At 40.5% G+C, this 20,976-nt stretch overlaps 1 protein-coding gene across 21 annotated transcripts in view; it reads left to right on the top strand.

Annotated features, from left to right (window-relative positions):
• The window catches only part of LOC126272220 (uncharacterized), a 622,019-nt gene that overhangs the window by 329,446 nt on the left and 271,597 nt on the right, over window positions 1-20,976 (top strand). The window lies entirely within an intron of this gene.

Below are 20,976 nucleotides of genomic sequence, written 5' to 3' on the forward strand. Positions count from 1 at the left end.
CTGTGCCTTATTCTGGCATGTTATAGTAATTTTATGCTTATGAAGAAGGCTAGATTAATCTAGCCGAAACCTTGGCCAAGACCAGAAAATTTTCGCAACTGAGGCGGATTTTTCAATATATTAGTCTATCACAGTTGCTGACAGGGCTGCAGTATGCTAAAAATTCTTCGAATATGAATGATGTGTAGATGAATTAGGAGAAGTTCAAAGCATTGCCCTTCGTAAATACGAATTAATAAATCACTGGCGCTGTAAGAACGCAGCAATTCTAAAGTCAAATGGTTCAAATGGCTCTGAGCACTATGTAACTTAACATCTATGGTCATCGGTCCCCTAGAACTTAGAACTACTTAAACCTAACTAACCTAAGGACATCACACAACACCTAGTCATCACGAGGCAGAGAAAATCCCTGACCCCGCCTGGAATCGAACCCGGGCGCGGGAAGCGAGAACGCTACCGCACGACCACGAGCTGCGGACGATAAATTCTAAAGTAACCAGATTACACAGATAAAGTCGGTGAGATGGTAAGAACTTAGTTTAGAATTGGGAAGCAGTACGTTTCTTGGGAAATTAAAAGGTAATTGTAACGTTATAATTTTTTTTAAAAAATCTGAATATCCTGTATAGGAGATTGTGTAGTTAACCACTTTATCGAAAAGATGCTGATTTGACGTTTCACAGCCCTATCCCTTGCTAATATGGTTTTCCATTATTACAGAGCTTCATTACATTTGCACTCGCAATTACGTAATGTAAATGCACAATTGTGGACTTGTTACATTAAAATGTGACCTGCACTTCATCAAAAAGTGAGTATGTAGACGGTGTACTCAAGTCTCTCATGAATAACAGCACACTTATGTAAATCTACAGAGATTACCAGATACCTGTTTGGAAAGCTAAAGAGGTGTACACGGCATCTTTCGCTTTACCTCTGTCGCAAGACGTAGATGCCATTAAGCAAGCGCGTTGAAGACGTTTCCGTCAACATCTGCGGGTGAACGTGAGGCGTTTTACAGTGTTCGAGAACCTTCCGGAGCATTGACGTTTTTGGTGCCAGAGCTTGGTCAGTAGTATCAGGTTAATGTTGGCGTAGTATGAGGTGGTTTAAAAGATGGGCAGTTGGTACTTCTATATATTTTCTTACTCCGTTGAAACTGGCTGATTTGCCTACCTTGATGTTTTGTTTTCAGTAAAGAGCAGTGGGATTATCTCAGTACAGAGTTCCTGGTGAGTGTGTAATTGTGAGTTTAGTATCGGGTTAGTGATCTCTTATTACAGTGGAAGATTTTTTGTCCACTGTTGAGTGATATCACTTAAAGTGCTTCGTATATGCAGTGGACGACACCTGACTATACAGTTCCTTTTCGGCGTGTAGAAGCATTCGTTATAGAGCCATAATATCAACTGTCCTAATCATTATTTCTTTAGCCATCACGAATTTCTTATCCCTGCTATTCCGAATTTCTTATCCCTGCTGGCACAGTAAGCACAGCAGAATCAGTCTCAATTCTTCGAAGCTTCTGTGTCGCTTAGACTCTTCTGAGTGGTTACTTGTATTAATATTTCTAGCCAAAATCTTGGTCTAATACAAGTTGGTGGTTCTAATATATTTATGTTACACCATGAAGCACGTGTCCGATACTTATCGAACTTGGTAGAGATGCTCATCATACAATGAGGATTAAATGATTAAACTTTCATTGGGGTGTAATGTTCATGCTCGTAATGTCTCTGTGGCCGCCTCGGCGCCAATACGGTGTTGTATTAGTTGTAGCATGGAGCTATATCAGGATATCATATCGAGGAATTTCTTGTCTGAAATACATGCTGTATCAGTTAGTGAAGACCGGTGTCTGGCGACAGGTATGAAAGTACACTTTTTCCCCATCACAAACCCGTACATGCTCTTTGGACGACATATTCGGGCACCGGGCATTCTAGTCAAAGACTTGTATATTTCTCAATGCGTTCGTAATGTGACGTCTAGTGCAGGATCGTGTTATCCTGCTGGAATATACCATTTGCTATCACAGTCATGGAGTTTACTGACATTTCAGTCACAGCCTCCTCTGAAAGATAGTGTAGTTACAGATTTGATAAAAGATAAGTTTTAAATTGTAGTCTGAAGAAAGGCTTGGGAGAGTGAGCTCTGGAAATCAGGTCTACGATACAAGCGTTTGGTTTAAATCGACTGATTAACCCCTTAACGCCGAGTGTCGCGAATTCGCATCATAGAAATGTGTTGATAATTGGAAGGTTAACTGTTTTTGAACGCTAGTACCTGTAGGTGCTGATTCTTCAGGAAGCAACCAACGCTTCTAACAAGTGCTGCATTCTTCTGAGTTCTAAAGCTCCACGATTTTATCTTTCACCTAGAAATTTATTCAGATCTTAAGGGGTCAAACATGGCGCGAACGTAAACATTAGGCTGCGTTACAATGACCTCTGTTACTACAGCGTTTATTTGACATTCGCATTCGTTGGCTTCGCGAACTATCCATTAGTCATATTTCACCCCAACCCAAAAGACTGATTTCTGTCAACCGCGTTACATAGTACTCATTTTTGCGATTCATCGGGAGAGCAAGTAGCATAGTGACCATGAGAGCAACAACTCTCTTTGTGGTTAGTGATAAACTGGATAGCGCAGATAAAAGTAGCTCGTGAAAGTATAAAGGAAATACAGTGAAATGATAGAAACGAAGAACTGAAATGGACTTAACATTCATTCACAATGAAAAGTACGTTGAAAATTGCAGTTATAGGTGTTGAAAGTAACTTCATGCAACATCAATGCACAGCTGTGCACGTCTAAGCATATCTACTCACCCGGCTTAATGTTCGGATATAGATGAGGCAACTTCACTGGCTGATGTCTTTCAGTTCCAGCATTGTGTGTGGATATGTTTCATAGACACTATCTCTTGAAGTGTCCCCACAGGAAAAAATCACGTGAGGATAGATCCAGCGAACATGGTGGCCACGTTCCAAGGATACCTTGGACGTGTGGCATGTTGCCCCATCCTGCTGGAAGTAGTATAATGTCGGTCCAGTGATGCGCGTTCCCTGTTACACCGCACTAAACGCCGATTTTTTTCATCGTGTAATGGTGGCTGACACTCAGTGTTAGGGTTCTCCGTTGTCCAGTACATTGTGTTCTGTGAATTCACACTATCGGGAAGATAAAATGTTGCTTCATCCCTCATAATGTAATGGAAAGGGTCTTACAAACCATCGCTGATGTTATTCAAAAGCCACGTGCGGTAATCGACCGGTTTCTGACTGTCATCATCCCGTAATTGCTACATAACTGTCACACGATATGGTTTCAGATTAAGACTTTTCAATATCACTGGCAACTCATCCTGCTTACGTGCGCCTGTTTGACTAATTTGCGTATGGACTGCGCTCTGAATAATTCTTCGGCGAGTGTCTGCAATAACTTCTGGATTGCGAACTGAAGGAGTTCTGTGTCGTTCTACATTTTTGCACAGATCCTTAGCTGCGCTAATTTTTATACAAACTGTATTGGTGTCTTCGCTGGTAGTCCTCTAACCGGATACGTGATTCCGAAAATTTCGCGAGTTACCTAAATCGAACTTGTTTTCGCAAATGCTTTCACAACTTCAGTTCTTTCTTCTACCGAGAAAATCGCTCTGCAGACCGCAAAGAGAAACGTCTAACTTCACTGATGAAATAAATTGAAATGCTGATAGAAGAATGCTAACAATCGCTAATTGTATAAAACTCCATTGTTGGAGTTGTTCATTTCAGAAGTCGAAATATTACATTCGCATTCAAAAGGGGGGAGGGCTTCTTTTAACTGACTTTTAACACCATTCTCTCGTGTCTTCCCAGCTAAGAACTACGCAAATATTTTATCGGAAATTGTAATTTTATAGTACCTGAAATACCTAATCACACATTAGGATTTGACTATCTTATTTTTAAAAATCCAGTCAAATACAATTTGTATGACTAAAACTACTCTTCTGGTCTTCCGGGCTACTTCGAAAGCAGTAATTGAATGATAACTGGTTTGTTTGCATGCGTGAACGCCAATCGTGAGTCAGACGAGAGCGTTGTCGCTCGCTGCGAACCGTCAGATGGGCCAGCAGGGGACGGAGGAGCCTAGTGATATGCCGCGGGCGCCTACCTGCCCTGTCCGAACAGCCTGTTCAAAAAACACCCAGACGGTCAGCGTACTGCTTGGATGTGGTGAAATATATTACAGCAACAGTGTGTTTGTGGAAAGACAAGCATGCCGATAGTAGCCAGCTCCAAATCCTCTGATTCGTCAGTGGTTATAAGAATTTTTTGATTTTTCTACAGATGGAAGAGGTATTCACTGCAATGTGCGCAACAAAGACGTAAGTAAAACGTTAACCTTTTATCTGCTACGTCCACTCAGAAAACAGAGATGCCACTGTCTTTCCCGAGTTAACTTGGACCAGACACATGCGAATGCAAAAAAATTGTTTCTAAACCCTTAATGTGGGTTAATTTTGCTACGTAGATCTCGTACGTAAATTATTCCATAAAGTATTTCTCATTTCTTTTTGTTTTTAGGTACGTCCTGAACAGAGGTTGCATGTAAGTTATGTTGCAGGGATTAAACGCCAGTCAATTAAAAAAAAATGAATCAAACTTGAAACAAACGTATGTAACTACATCAAATGCGAGAACAAAAACGAATTTCATCTTTACCTCTGCCCAGCAGTTGTTGCAGCAAACATACTATTCAATGCAGCTGAAAATAGCCAGTTTAAAAGTTTTCTAGACAAACACTGTCACCGCAGCATTCCATCAGAATCCACACTGGGAAATAACTATTTAGATACTTTATATGAAAATATATTGAGAAGGATAAAGGTAGATATAGGCGTTTCATACTTGTGGATTTCTGTCGATGACTCAGCTGACAAGACAAGGTCGATATGTGGCTAATTGATTGATTGTTGGAAAGTTAGATCCTGACACTCGCTCTGTACCCCATCTGATCTGTAGCAAGGAGCTAAAAAAGACTAAGCAGGAAACACTTGCTAACATTTTTAATAAAGCTCTCAAATTACTTTTCCCCAACAGTCTAGATGATAATAAAGTACTTGTAATCTACATTGATGCAGCCGGATACATCATTGCTGCTCTTAAGTTGTTGTTAGTATTTTACCCAGCTTTGCTTCATATCACATGTCTTGCCCAATCGACGATTCGTGTAGCTGAGACGATACATCTCGAATTTCCACATGTAAATAAGCTAGTTTCAACCATCAGAAAAGATATTTATTAAAGCATGTACAAGAATGCAGTTACTTCGTGAGGAACTTCCCTACGTACCACTTCCACCACAACCCGTACTTTCTCGCTAGGGAACATGAGTGTGCAGTCCCAATGCGCCTAATACCGTCATTTAAATATGCTACGGTGATATCTGTTGACGTGGAACGCTTATTCTGGACACATAAGGTGCTATTAACAATCGAGAGATGGAGTTTCTCAACGGAAAATCTGGAGGAAGTGTTAGTTGTTTACTGTGACTGTAGTTATGGACATGAACAATAATATGTTGTCAGTCCATTAATCTTTCTAGACAATAAAATGTCAGATTTTGGTAACTTATTTTCTGATTTTTATAACCTATTTTTGTAAGTGATAGAACCTATTTAAGCACTTAATTTAAGATTGTTAGAACCTAAAAGTCCGAGGCTACGTGTAATGGATCATATGAATAAAACGGAGAACATTCTCCAGAGAAAATACCTGAGCAAAAGAATGTTCTGTGAGAAAGATCTCTGTGTCCTATGAAAATTTCGAGGATGTTCTCGGACGAGTGAGTTCTTTCTCACTTTCTCCTCAGCTTTCTGAGAATGTTCTTGGTATGTGTTATATGCTACGTCTGGTACATAATGCGCACGTGATCATGCATTTCAATCAGCTCACTCAAATAGGCAAACTATTTAGTGTACAAATATAGAACTGGCATCATTGTGTTCTGGAAGAGTTACGTTATGTTTAGAGTGTAGTTTTATGCGCGGCAGCAAATTTTTAAGACGTTTACGGACAGCTTACGAATATTGATTTTCCGACGATGTTACGTATTTTCAACATGCGGAAAAGTTTCTTGCTATCGAAGTTCAGGAGAAAACATCATGCCAACGACATCTTAAGAATACAGCGCATTGTCATCTACTCCAAACCGAAACTCTGTACGAGCTGTTAAACACCATATAATTTCCTATGCTGTGTGAAAACGTATCTCTCTGAGATCTTCAGCTTCTTAATTCCCCTACGTTTCTGGCTATTTTTGGGATAGCATGATGAACACCTGAAAGTGTCAGTGTATGTGGGGACCCAAGTCACCCTTTACAACAATCTGAAAAACATTGTTTGCTAAATAGCACAAATATTTCCATTTTCGCATCGGTTGACAGGTCCTCCCCCTTCCCTACTCTTCTTTCGCGGTTTTCGGGAAGGAAGTGAATCGCCAGCCAAATAGGTTTTTATTCTTAAACCTGTATAAACTTCCTCAGTCTCTCTTCAGTGTTTAATCGGGCTATGCATATCTCTCTTTGTCTTTCGAACAACATTAGTTCTACCATTTTCTAAAAAAAAAAAAAAAAAAAAAAAAAAAAAAAAAAAAAAAAAAAAAAAACCCGCAACTTAATAGAACTTACTGAACCTGAAGTATGATGCGGATCTCACCTTTAAAAAAAGGTCAGTGTTCTCCGTTTGTGAGAAGCTTAGCTAGTTTTATTCATAAGAAATTGGAGGATATTCTCCGCGCTGAGCAATTTCCCCCACCCTTTTACTAGATATATGGTGTTGGATATGGTGCACGAACTGACTTCTCGATTAAGTCCCATATACGTTCAATGGGATTCATGTTGGGCGATCTAGATGGCAAAGTCATTCACTCGAATTGTTCAGAATGTTCTTCAAACCAATCGCAGACAGTTGTGGCCCTGTGACATGGCGTATTGTCATCCATAAAAAATTCGGTTGTTCGGAAACGCGAAGTCCATGAATGGTTCCAATGGTTAAAATGGCTCTGAGCACTGTGGGACTTAACATCTGAGCTCATCAGTCCCCTAGACTTAAAACTACTTAAACGTAACTAACCTAAGGACATCACACACATCCATGCCCGAAGCAGGATTCGAACCTGCGGCCGTAGCGGTCGCGCAGTTCCGGACTGTAGCGCCTAGAACCGCTCGGTCACTACGGCCGGCTCTATGAATGGCTGCAGATGGTTTCATTGTAGCCGAACATATCCATTTCCAGTCAGTGATCGGTTCATGTGGACCAGAGGATCCCGTCCATTCCATGTAAATACAGCCCAGACCATTATGGAGTCACCATGTGCTTGCACAGTGTCTTTTTGACGACTTGGGTCCAAGGCTTCTTGAGACCTGTGCCACACACGAACTCTGTATCAGCTCTTACCAACTGAAATCTGGACTCATGTGACCAGGCCACGGTTTTTGAATCGTGTAGGTCCAATCGATATGGTCACGGGCCCAGGAGAGGCACTGCAGCCGATGTACTGTTAGAAAAGCCACTCGCGTCTTTCGGTTGGTGCCACAGCCCATTAACGCCAAATTTCTCCGCGCCGCCCTAACTGGCACGTTCGTCCTACGTCCCATATTGATTTATGTGGTCATGTCACGCAGGGTTGCATATCTGCTAGCACTGACAACTCTACGCAAACGCTGCTGCTATCGGTCGTTAAGTGAAGGTCGTCGGCCTTGCGTTGTCCGTGGTGAGCGGTAATTGCTGAAATTTGCTATTTTCTGCACACTTTTGACAATGTGGATCTCGGAATATTGAGTGCCTGAACGAATTCCGAAGTGGAATGTGCCATAGGTTTAGCTCCAACTACCATTTCGCATACAGACACTATTACTTCCCGTCGTGCGACCATAATAACGTCGGGAATTCCATGTCCTGGTCACAAGGGCTACGATTTCAAGTGGTAAGAGCTGACACTAAGAGTTAGTGTGTGGCAAAGGCCCCAAGAAGCCATGGACCCAAGTCATCAAAAAGACACTGTGCAAGCAGATGGTGACTCGGTAATGGTGTGGGCTGTATTAACCTGGAATTACAGCACTTTTCACGTGAATCGCCTGAGAACAAATCAGAGCTCCCCCAACGCACTGTTCTTTCATAGCTTGTGTACTAGATATTACCACCATCTGTATATGTGCATATCGCTATCCCATGACTTATCACCTCAGTGTATTCCCCAATGAGCTTTTTTCATACTGTTCTCCGAAATTCCGAGAATAACGTACATTCTCTGTTTTGTTAATACGATCCAATAAAAGATTCAAAATATTTTATTTTGAAACTATAACTGAACATAATATAGATTCATCATTCTTATCACATACAGGCAAGCATTCAACAATTACTAAATCAGTTCTGTTGTCATGTCCGATAGCTCCACAAATCACAAGTCTAAAAGTTGGACAGGAATGGATTTCGGGAATTGCTCCTTGCTGTGAGCATTCATTAGGTCGCTGCGAACACGTTGGCGTCGATATGGCCTTCAGAAACAGAAACGGAACTCGTCAGTGAACCACCCACACTATCACTCAATGTCCCAGTCGACACAGGCTGTATGCCATGCAAGCCTGTTGTCTGTGGTGTGGTGTCAACGGTAAACCAACGCATGACAACTCGAGATCTCAACAAAGGTCCCGGTTCGTCGTGCCACTGTGCCTGTAACCTGTGCCCGGACTTGGCATCAGTTTATTCTTCAAAGCCAGTCGAACGATGTTGCGATATTGTTTTGATGTAGTCCTGTTAAGGACCCGTGCCTGCTCTTTTGTCACATTGTTGACGTGAGTCCATTTCGTTGCTACTCGGTGTGCAGCCATGTGGCCCTACACAACACGTACGGATTTATCTGGACCATTTTATCGGCCACCTGACAAACTGAACGTGTGGAGGGGCTTCCCGACCGACCATGAAATTCAGCAGCTCCGAAAAGCAGGTATCATCTTTATTAGATAATTACAAAAATCATCGGCTCTCATCTCTTTGGAATTTACTATTGCGTTGGTACCAATTCGCAGTTCCCGTCAATCTGGTATCGCCCGTATAGGGTGTATAACAGAACATTTTGTTATTATTTTTTTACCTGGCATGCCTTTGCAGACTTTATAATTGTAATTAACTTCTGCATAAGCTATACATTGTGACTTTCCGTGTATAAAATATGTAACAGTAAAATTTACAGTGGTTTAGTTACAATGTACAAATTTTCACCTTTAGTGTCCTACGGTTAAGTAACAGAGCGCGGGTGAATTTCCTTTTTTGCATGTCACCTCTTTGCCCACAGCTTTCTCTCGGCTTTTCTTGGCATTGCTACCTCTAAAACGGTAAAGGAAAATCCTAGTCTCCGTTTCTGTGTCAAAAGTAGCATATCGTCGAACACAACCTTGGTGAACTTCATAAAACAATTCGCAACCAGACAGGGTGGCGCTGCAGTCGCCGCGTGCAGTCGGTACATTCCATATTATGATGTGGAAAGCCATGGTGTGCAATGACCATGTAGGTGTTGGCTGAGGGAGGAACGAGCAGTGCTAAGTTACGTCCAATTAACAATCAGCCCATTCTGTTGCCATTGCTACAATTTCGGGATGATGTGCTCCTTTCAATAGAATTACGCATGTGCACAAATTTCCCGCTGTACCGAACACACTTTCCACCATGTTAACCTCCCGTGGGCAACATAATCCTTAGGTTCGTCCGCCAGGGAATAAATGTGGACCATGATGGGGCGGCGTATGAACCATTCTGCATTACTTGCACCATCTGTTCAATGCAGCATTAAGTCAAATTAGTGTCCTCAAAATTTCCGAAGGTGATATTAAATACTTCCTTAATTGTTTCTCAAAGATTGCAGGACAGAGTTGTAGCTAGAGAAGAATGTAACAGGTACTTTAATTATTGCTGAAAACATCTATTCATATGTATTTCGCGGGGAATTTTATTATTTACAGAGGGTAGTGTTTGTAATACAGCGACTGCGTGTAGCCATTGCTTCGATTTATTCATATTTTGGTATCCACTTGTGTGCTGTATACTGACCAGTAGTGTTTTGTCGCATTTTAATTCTACTGAGATGTAAACAATTTAATAATTCTACATCTGTCTCTGTTGTAGAGATAAATCCTTTCTCTGAATGTTCTTCTATGTAACATCTTTGGCCAGTCATATTCGTGCTGTGCTGGAAACCGGGTGATTTGTAAGTACGGTTGCAACAGACGGTTGTTACTTGTTTTTGATATGGGAATACCAGCTCATTCATTTAATTCCATAATTAATTACCGCCTCAGTCCCGGTGAATTCACTTTCTTTAATGTGATAAATACTAACGCGTGGAAAGCAAAATGGGCTTTTATGTGCCGCTTCCAATGGCACAGGGAATGGGAAAATATAGAAAACGTTTATTTGATGGTACAACCGCCAGCAACTGGAAATTTCAAAACCTGTTAATAAACACTTTAGCTGCTTAAGACGGAAACAAAACATGTTATGGGGGTTTATCCATTTAACATGGGCTACGGGCTCTACATTGCCCGGGATCCTGCACACCAATGCATATTTTTTTTGGAGGAGATAAACGATTGGCAGATTTGAACTAAAAACAAGAACTTTTTTCTCGTGTCTGCGCATGGTGGTGCAGCGTCTTTAAAGCATTGAAGATTATGTGAACCCCCTACATAACCTGTGCATGTTTTCGAGCATTCGAAGAATATATTCGATGTAATTATATTTCTTAAACAGCATATTTACTAATTGGCACAGGAGTTTTATTTACGTATTGTGACCCACAATGGACTGCTGAGTATTATTACGAATTTTTACCACAGTGTTAGTAACATGTTATTTGCTTCGTTTTGCAGTGTTAACGAAGCTCATAAAAATCTTTTGATATCCTTTCGCGCTAAACGGCGTGTCGCGGTATTTTTCTGTGTGGCACAGAACTGTGTAACATGCCGTGAAGAGCATTCAATTTACTTCTTAACGTGAGCTGCCATAAGAAATAAATTTCTACACTGTCTGCATAAATCATTGCCTGCAATGGCGAGCAATTCTCGGTTCTGCTTGCAGGTCATTCGAGAAATGCAATGGTGGTTAGTTAGTTACATTACTGTTCCCACTAACTGAAATCAAGAATCTGAACACCCAGACCTCTTGGCCAGTTCTAGTGTATACTTGACCAAGTAGTAATTGGTCCAAATAATTATGTGAATTTTATAATAGAGAAATTTATTTCTAAAAAGTATTTTTTCCCTTTCTACGTGATAAGTCAACGCTGGTGTTTTGTATGCTTATAGGGCCTATTTAATGTAGATTGCGTTATTGTGACGATAGTTCAAAAATCAATGTGCATAACATCTGTTAGGCTTAAATTAAAGAAATACAACTTTATTAGACATTACCTCCACACATTATACACAAAAATTCCCTTAAAAATAACGTTGTGTCGTTAAATACTAATCCCACAATGACTCAGTGCCACAGGCTCCGTGCAACATTAAATGTTGCTTGGGTTACACAGTGCCTCTCATTTAATCACAAAATACACGGTGATTTGTTGATATTAAAGCATAAGAATACGGCCGGAACCATTTAAGAGGCAGGCATATATCAGAATTATGTAAAGGGTACAGACATCTAGGCGAGAAGTACATCTTCTAAAATAAAACATAAAAATTGTCGTTAAGCACTCCGAAAATTGTTTTTAGAAGAAGTAAGGTAATACTAACTTTACAGAAACGTACTCTCTTCCGTGCAAGTCGAAGGTTTTTCATCATTTTGCAGTACATCGTGAAGTGGTTTCTGTTCGTTTTAACAAACAGCAGATTAAGCCTCTCGAACACATTTCAGATAAGATGAAGAAAATGGCTAAACTTACGGCCATAAGTGAGTGGGTGGTTGTTAACTGATTTCGTAATGTACTGTGACGCTGTGTCCAATATTCCCAGCTGCTTAACGAGATGTCTGAAGGATGTACGTGTAGAAACTCGCACACACAGTTCTAATTGCTTTGTTTTGTGCAATGAATAATTTTTGCCTAAAGGAGGTGGTATCCTAGATGTATTGTAATGCTGTGAGACATCAGTGAATGAATGAAAATATGTTAACTTACTGTTATTTATATCGCAAAAGTTGATAGTTACGGCAAATGTAGCTGAACCCAAACGCTGGAGCTGGGCTGCTAGCCTATGTTCCAGTTAGTTTTTCATCGATGTACACGCCTACGAACGTAGGCCACTCCACGCTGGCAGATTATTTCTTGTTGATATACTACGTTAATATGAGAGGGTATATTTTTGACAGTGCGATACAAGACTACATGAGATGTGTTTTCAGAGTTTAAAGCTAACCCATTGGTGCAGAAGTCACTTTCGCATTAACGTTTACTATTTTCTCTAGTTGCTTCGTTGTTCGGTTTCACACCAGTGATTCTATAATCTGCCAGCAGGATTGCCCGATTGAAATAAAATGGCAAATAATTAACATAAAGAAAGAACATAGTGGGCCAACCATCGAACTTTGTGAGACTCCCAGGGCAATTCTGATGCAGATGATGTGATGTCCCCCTTTGTATTACTCGAATAGCCTAGGCCTTACTCTAATAGCCTAGGCCCACTTTCTGCAATGGTTTCCTAATTAAGAACTAAGCCAGGGCTTACCTAATCGAACAATCATCCAAAGTAAATCGTGTTCCTTCTTGTCACAGACGTGTGTGAAAAATTGGTGTAAGTAAGTATGTAGCGAAAGAAGGTTAAAATTATTTTTCCGGAGTTTTTTGATCAAATTTTGAAATGTCGTTTTCGCAAATTGTTTTCGAGAGACAAGTTCGCAAACCGATAAAATTTATTGAATTTGATGTAATTGGGAAGGTAAAAGGATCACGTGTGATACACAGTTATTAAGATGCTGAAATTATGCATACCTACAAATATGTATAGTTCCCTTCTGAAAGTAGCTTCTAAAGATTGTGTGTTGCAAATTTCGGGAAGTTTTCATCAGAGTGACATATTTCTCATGTCTATTACTATACTTTTCAACATAAAAACCTTAGGACTTTGTTTTTATAAAATAGATCTGATGATGGTCATTATAGACCAAAACAGGTAATCTGTTAACAAAAAAAGTGACCAGACTTAAATTAAAGGAAACTTATTAGAAAGAACATAAATAAAAATGTTTGTTTCATTTTATAACTATTAGTTAGTGTACACCAAATCATCTTCAGTTTACATAATATATATCCGTGGCATTCTAAAATGTATTTCTTCTTTGATACAAGTTATTAATGGAGAATATTGTGTTCGGAATGTATGTCGGTGATCAGTGTTTGTGCTTGCACTGGAGCCCGCAAACTTCCTAAAATATTTTCATTGAGTATCTTAGCAAACATCCGCATGAAGTGATTACGGATAAACTGATGGTGGTCAACTTAGTCTCATGAATTCGACAATTTCCTCTGTGTTCCTCGATTATGTCTGGAATTTTTCCAAGTCCCCATTGGTTATTGTAAATAGTTGCAATGAACATTTCTTCTTTATAGTGAAAGAGGCATTGGTTTCTAAGTACAGGGTGAACGCGTATGAATTTAGTACGTGATGAAACACCCTTTATCAGTACCTGTTTTAACTCAGTGGTGTGAAAAAATTATTGGTATTGTCCCAGAAATGGTAGAAGCAGATTCATAATATTTTTGTAACATATTTGTGAATTTTGCTATCTCCTCTTTTTTAACTTAAACTGGTTGTATTTCTGTAACATGAGTTTTGGCAAATGTAAACAGATCTTTTGGACTTAAAATGTGATTGTCTGTCGGACGCTGTGAACTTAATGTATTGGTTAAACGTAATAGGACCACCAACTTCATCACATGTATTTTTTGCCAGAACTAGTGGTAAAAAATTCCATTCTGTTAGGACAAATTTACAAGTTCTTACGTTTCTGTATTTGCAGAACTGCCATCACTTTAAGTGACTGACACATTGGTTAGAAACATCCCGAAAAGCTTGTATGCGTGCTAAAGCGTCGGCCGTACAGAGAAATGAATGTTAAAAAAAAATTCAGTACGTTTCTCTGTTTCAGAGTTATTTCAAACGATCCTACGCCAAAAGTGTGCTTCGTTTGGTTTCCTATAACCGATAAAAAAATTAGAGGTGGGACCGTAGTAAGGATCGAATCCGAGCCAAAGGCTCAGCAGTCTCTGAGCTATGAGACGGATTTACACTAATGACTGTATCTGGTGGGCCGTTTCAGTTTGCGCGCGCAACGGCCGGATGAACAATATTGATTAACTCTGAAATACCGCAACGTATCGATATATTTTTTTTCCCCCCGAAGAACTGTCAGCACCACCTACTCTACAACAACCGTAGAAACTCTTCCGACTGTTCCTGACCACCGAGCGATTTTCTGGAAATTGTAGAAGGTATTGGTATCAAGCTGCAAACAATTGTACAATACAGTAACACTCTTTCATAGCACATAACAAAAGGGTGAAGGGTAATCTGAATGTTATACCAGTGAAATCGTTGCGCAACATTGCAAAACGTGTACTTTTATGCAAAATCCACCATAATAATGCATGAAGTGTCACGAAGTGTTTCCTTACTTGATTTCAATTAGTGACTCAGAGATTTCCATATTTAATGATTTTGTGTAAAGTTGAAGCTGTTGGGTGAAACACTCAATAAATTCCTCAACTGTCTTCGTTAACGGGTCCAGTGTAAATCGATCAGATTGGATCAAGTGCTTGAAAATAGCATTTTTAGTATCTAGCGGAGGAGGATTGAAGCTTCAGTAAAAAAAATGCAGTTCTTATTTTTTAGTACACACATCATCAATGCAGTGTGCATTCCACAACTAAGTGAATTCTAATTTACCTGCCCCTCTGTAACACACAATATAATTAGAATACCAAGACAAGTGTATGTAATAAAATTATAAACAGCCGACCAGTTGCAACGAATAAAGAAATTCTTTACCTAGGTTTCAACAAATATAAATTTGTCTTTTTTTAGAAGGTAGCAATTTTACATTAGTAAGGACTAATGTACCATCACCGTTTTTACAATTGTCGGCATAGATCTATTTGTAAAAAATAAAATATAGCCCTAGAATTAGGGTTTGTCAGTTGTGAGTGCTGCAAGATCCATGAGCTATTTTATAATTTACGTGACAAACCCTAATTCTAGGGCTATATTAGAGAAAGCTTTTGACAATGTGGACTGGAATACTCTTTCAAATTCTGAAGGTGGCAGGGGTAAAACACAGGGAGCAAAAGGCTATTTAAAATTTGTACAGAAACCAGATGGCAGTTATAGGAGTCAAGGGGCATGAAAGGGAAGCAGTGGTTGGGAAGGGAGTGAGGCAGGGCTGTAGTCTATCCCCAATGTTATTCAATCTGTATATTGAGCAAGCAGTGAAGGAAACAAAAGAAAAATTCGGAGTAGGTATTAAAATCCATGGAGAAGAAATAAAAACTTTGAGGTTCGCCGATGACATTGTAATTCTGTCATAGACAGCAAAGGACTTGGAAGAGCAGTTGAATGGAATGGACAGTGTCTTGAAAGGAGGATATAAGATGAACATCAACAAAAGCAAAACGAGGATAATGGAATGTAGTGGAATTAAGTCGAGTGATGCCGAGGGAATTTGATTAGGAAATGAGACACTTAAAGTAGTAAAAGAGTTTTGCTATTTGGAGAGCGAAATAACTTATGATGGTCGAAGTAGAGAGGATATAGAATGTAGACTGGCAATGGCAAGGAAAGCATTTCTGAAGAAGAGAAATTCGAGTATAGATTTAAGTGTCAGGAAGTCATTTCTAGAAGTATTTGTATGGAGTGTAGCCATGTATGGAAGTGAAATGTGGACGATAAATAGTGTAGGCAAGAAGAGAATAGAAGCTATCGAAATGTGGTGCTACAGAAGAATGCTGAAGATTAGATGGGTAGATCACATAACTAATGATGAAGTATTGAGTAGAATTGTGGAGAAGAGTAGTATGTGGCACAACTTGACAAAAAGGAGGGACCGGTTAGTAGGACATGTGCTGAGGCATCAAGGGATCACAAATTTAGCAATGGAGGGCAGCGTGGAGGGTAAAAATTGTAGAGGGACCCCGGGAGATGAATACATTAAGCAGATTCAGAAGGATGTGGGTTGCAGTAAGTAGTGGGAGATGAAGAAGTTTGCACAGGATAGGGGAGCATGGAGAGCTGCATCAAACCAGTCTCAGGACTGAAGACCACAACAACAACAACTTGTGATTTTGGTTAAAAATGTCCTGAAAATTTGAAATACACTCCTGGAAATTGAAATAAGAACACCGTGAATTCATTGTCCCAGGAAGGGGAAACTTTATTGACACATTCCTGAGGTCAGATACATCACATGATCACACTGACAGAACCACAGGCACATAGACACAGGCAACAGAGCATGCACAATGTCGGCACTAGTACAGTGTATATCCACCTTTCGCAGCAATGCAGGCTGCTATTCTCCCATGGAGACGATCGTAGAGATGCTGGATGTAGTCCTGTGGAACGGCTTGCCTTGCCATTTCCACCTGGCGCCTCAGTTGGACCAGCGTTCGTGCTGGACGTGCAGACCGCGTGAGACGACGCTTCATCCAGTCCCAAACATACTCAATGGGGGACAGATCCGGAGATCTTGCTGGCCAGGTTAGTTGACTTACACCTTGTAGAGCACGTTGGGTGGCACGGGATATATGCGGTCGTGCATTGTCCTTTTGGAACAGCAAGTTCCCTTGCCGGTCTAGGAATGGTAGAACGATGGGTTCGATGACGGTTTGGATGTACCGTGCACTATTCAGTGTCCCCTCGACGATCACCAGAGGTGTACGGCCAGTGTAAGAGATCGCTCCCCACACCATGATGCCGGGTGTTGGCCCTGTGTGCCTCGGTCGTATGCAGTCCTGATTGTGGCGCTCACCTGCATAGCGCCAAACACGCATACGACCATCATTGGCACCAGGGCAGAAACGACTCTAATCGCTGAAGACGATACGTCTCCATTCGTCCCTCCATTCACGCCTGTCGCGACACCACTGGAGGCGGGCTGCACGATGTTGGGGCGTGAGCGGAAGACGGCCTAACGGTGTGCGGGACCGTAGCCCAGCTTCATGGAGACGGTTGCGAATGGTCCTCGCCGATACCGCAGGAGCAACAGTGTCCCTAATTTGCTGGGAAGTGGCGGTGCGGTCCCCTACGGCACTGCGTAGGATCCTACGGTCTTGGCGTGCATCCGTGCGTCGCTGCGGTCCGGGCCCAGCTCGACGGGCACGTGCACCTTCCGCCGACCACTGGCGACAACATCGATGTACTGTGGAGACCTCACGCCCCACGTGTTGAGCAATTCGGCGATACGTCCACCCGGCCTTCCGCATGCCCACTATACGCCCTCGCTCAAAGTCCGTTAAACTGCACATACGGTTCACGTCCACGCTGTCGCGGCATGCTACCAGTGTTAAAGACTGCGATGGAGCTCCGTATGCCACGGCAAACTGGCTGACACTGACGGCGGCGGTGCACAAATGCTGCACAGCTAGCGCCATTCGACGGCCAACACCGCGGTTCCTGGTGTGTCCGCTGTGCCGTGCGTGTGATCATTGCTTGTGCAGCCCTCTCGCAGTGTCCGGAGCAAGTAATGGTGGGTCTGACACACCGGTGTCAATGTGTTCTTTTTTCCATTTCCAGAAGTGTAATATTAAAAAAAATTATCATTACAGATTTGAAAATATATGTGTGCACAATTCCAGTGTTTTAATAACTGTATATTGTAGTTGATCCTTTTATCTTTCCAGTGATAGTTGCTGGAAAAAAATTTCTGGTAGAATATTATGGTTAAACAATAAAATGCTTTCAGTAGGTCACAGGTCACCAGTGATGATACTTCATTGTTTAAAGATTTTATTATTTGCTAAGTAATTATGTGAACAGCTGATTCTAAGTAGAGTTGCCCTTCTGAAATCTAAACTGTGTTTGGCCAAGTATCCAACTACTAAGGGGTAGAGTTACAAACCTGGAGTCCATTACTTTCTCAAAAATATTTAGTAAATGATGTAAGGAGTGACACTGAGCAATGGTTACGGAAATCTTTGGAATCAGAGTAATTAAATCGTGCAATTGTTGAAAAAGCTCCCTTCAGCATCCATACGCCCTTTTATGTCAATGGCATTTATGTGCTGAATGTCGTGGTTAAGTTCATGTTCCGTTGGCTGCAAGAGTATCTGATTCTTCTTCATCATGTCAGTTATTAACATCTTAAAAATTCTGAAGTATATCTTGCACACATCTTTCTGCATTGTTGTCCAGGTAATTGTTTTCTTTTTATCCTCTTTCTTTTTTTGTTTTGGAGGTTCCTTTTCCTTCATTTCCTCTGAAGTCATGGATTGTCCAAAAACAATTTTACATTGTTCCAAATACTAAAATCTGTAACCATTAGGATTGCAGCCAATAACCAATCACAAAGTACTTTTATGTCTATCGTAAACCTGCTAGTCAATGATTTCTTTATGAGCAAGTGTGTGATGCATCCACACGCATCTAGCTTTTTCGAATGATGTTTTTTATCCATACCGCAGTGCTGTGGGACTGTCTCCATTTACAGTCTAGAAATATCTAATTTCTTGTCATACTTTTTAAGTCATTACTAGGTGCCTTGTCTTGTGCAGTTGGCTTTGGTGCTGTGCTCCGTTATAACTATATATTCTCTCTATATCATTATGTATAAACTGGCCTTTCAACTTGCTCTATTCTGACCCCATGGAATCGTGTGTTACTTTCTCATTTTTGATAATGCTATTGACAGGTATTGTTTTCTGGGCTCTGGGGTCATACTTGGATCATACCAGTGAGTAGCAGAGAAGGTTGCTGTATTTCTAGATTTCTGAAAAGCATTTGACTCAGTGCCACACCAATGCTTATTATCAAAAGTGTGATCAGATGCTATATCATGTGAAATACATGACTAGTTTGAGCATTTCCTGGTAGGGAGGATGCAGCAAGTTACCTTGGATGGAGTGTACCCCAGCAAAGTGTGTTGGATCACTTGCTCTTGTTGCACATTAATGATCTTGTGGTCAATGTTAACAGTAACCATAGACTTTCTGTCGATAATGCAGTAATCTACAACGAAATTAAGTCTGAACATAGCTGTACAGATATTCAGTCGGACTTTGATATGATTTCAGTGTGATGCAATAATTGGCTATTGGCTTTAAATGTTCAAAAATGTAAAATTGTGCACCTCATAAAATGAAAAACTTGGTGTCCTATGAATCTAATATTAAGGAGTCACAATTGGAATTTGTAAACTTGTACAAATACTTATGTGGAACATTTAATAGGGACATAAAGTGGAACGGTCACGTAGGTTCAGGTATAGCAAGTGGTGTATTGGTAGAATACTACCAAGTTGTACTCAGGAGGTTGCTTACAGATCACTTGTGTGACCCATGCTAGAATATTGTTAAAGTGTCTGGTACCTACACCAAATAAGACTAGTAGGGAATATTGAACATATACAAAGAATGGCAGTGCAAATGGTCACAGGTTTGTTTGACCTGTGGGACTGTGCCAGAAAGATGTAAAATAAAGAAATGAATTGGCAGGCTTTTGAAGATAGGTCCTACGTAAACTATCCCAAGAATGTCTGGTTACAAAGTTTCAGGAACCAACTTTAAATGGTGACTCGAGAATATACAACCACTCCCTGCATATCACCCTCATAGGGATCATGAAGATAAGATTAGATTGATTACAGCATGCACAGTTGCATTCAATCAATCATTTTTTGTGCACTCCGTACCTGAATGGAACAAGAGAAGCACTAAATGGTGCAATGGGATGTACTCTTTGCACTATACCGTGGTTCAAGGAGTGTAGATGTAAGTGAAATGCTGGGATGGCAGCCAAGTATAAAGTGTATCATTTCCGAGGAATAAGTGACTGATTTTGAACAAAAGCAGCTATAGATGAGCAGCTCAACAGTGTGTATTTTAGGATTTGCAAGGACAGAGGATAATGGTTTTGTATGTCTTTTTTTAATTAAATTTTTGACAAAATAATTTAATTGAATAGATGAAAAATACCCACCAAGCAGCGTCAGAACACACACATAAAAGTAGGCTACAACTAGACAAGCTTTTGAAGTCAGTGGCTGCTTCTTCAGGCATAAGGGTTGAAGGGGACTGCCTCAGATGAGAGTTAATGGTCAGAGGGCTTAAAGATATGCAAGACAGGGTGTCTTCAGGGTGACTTTCCTGAAATCTATACCTCTCCAGTCCTTTTCCTTCACCCCTCTTTCTTCCCCTTCAGCTCTTCTGCCTGAAGGAGCCACTGGCTCCAAAAGCTTGCATGATGATAACCTTCTTTTATGTGTGTGTTCTGCCAATGTTTGGTGAGTAGATTTTTTATCTATCCTATTGCATTATTTTTTAAAATTTGTACTTTAGATTTTCTAACCACTAGAGCTTGTGTAAATGAAGTTCAAATAGGACATCAGAAATGTGAAAGGGATGCAATTTATAGGGTGACATTGATGTTGACAACAAAAGGACCAAGTGTCGGGTGCATCAGTGAACTATTTTAATATATTGGAAATGTTTGAAATTAAAGGGAAATTGATGTTAGCTTGTGCTGTAGAAAGGAAAATTCAAATGTTTTTGTGTGTTATATTGATTTTTAACTTGGGAAATGATGACAAAGGATCTAAAATGTGATACATATTTCAGGTAGGCCTATTGAAAATGTTATCTGTGGACTAGAAAGGAAGACAAACTTTTCTCTAACTTCAATGGAAACAGGATATTTTGCTTATACAAGAGAGAAGAAACTTCTTAAAGAAGTTTGTATATCTGTGATAATTTCAACCGTTTTTGAAGACCGTCGTGTAT

The sequence above is a fragment of the Schistocerca gregaria genome, chromosome 1 (assembly GCF_023897955.1).
Source record: "Schistocerca gregaria isolate iqSchGreg1 chromosome 1, iqSchGreg1.2, whole genome shotgun sequence".
Classification (NCBI taxonomy): Eukaryota; Metazoa; Arthropoda; class Insecta; order Orthoptera; family Acrididae; genus Schistocerca; species Schistocerca gregaria.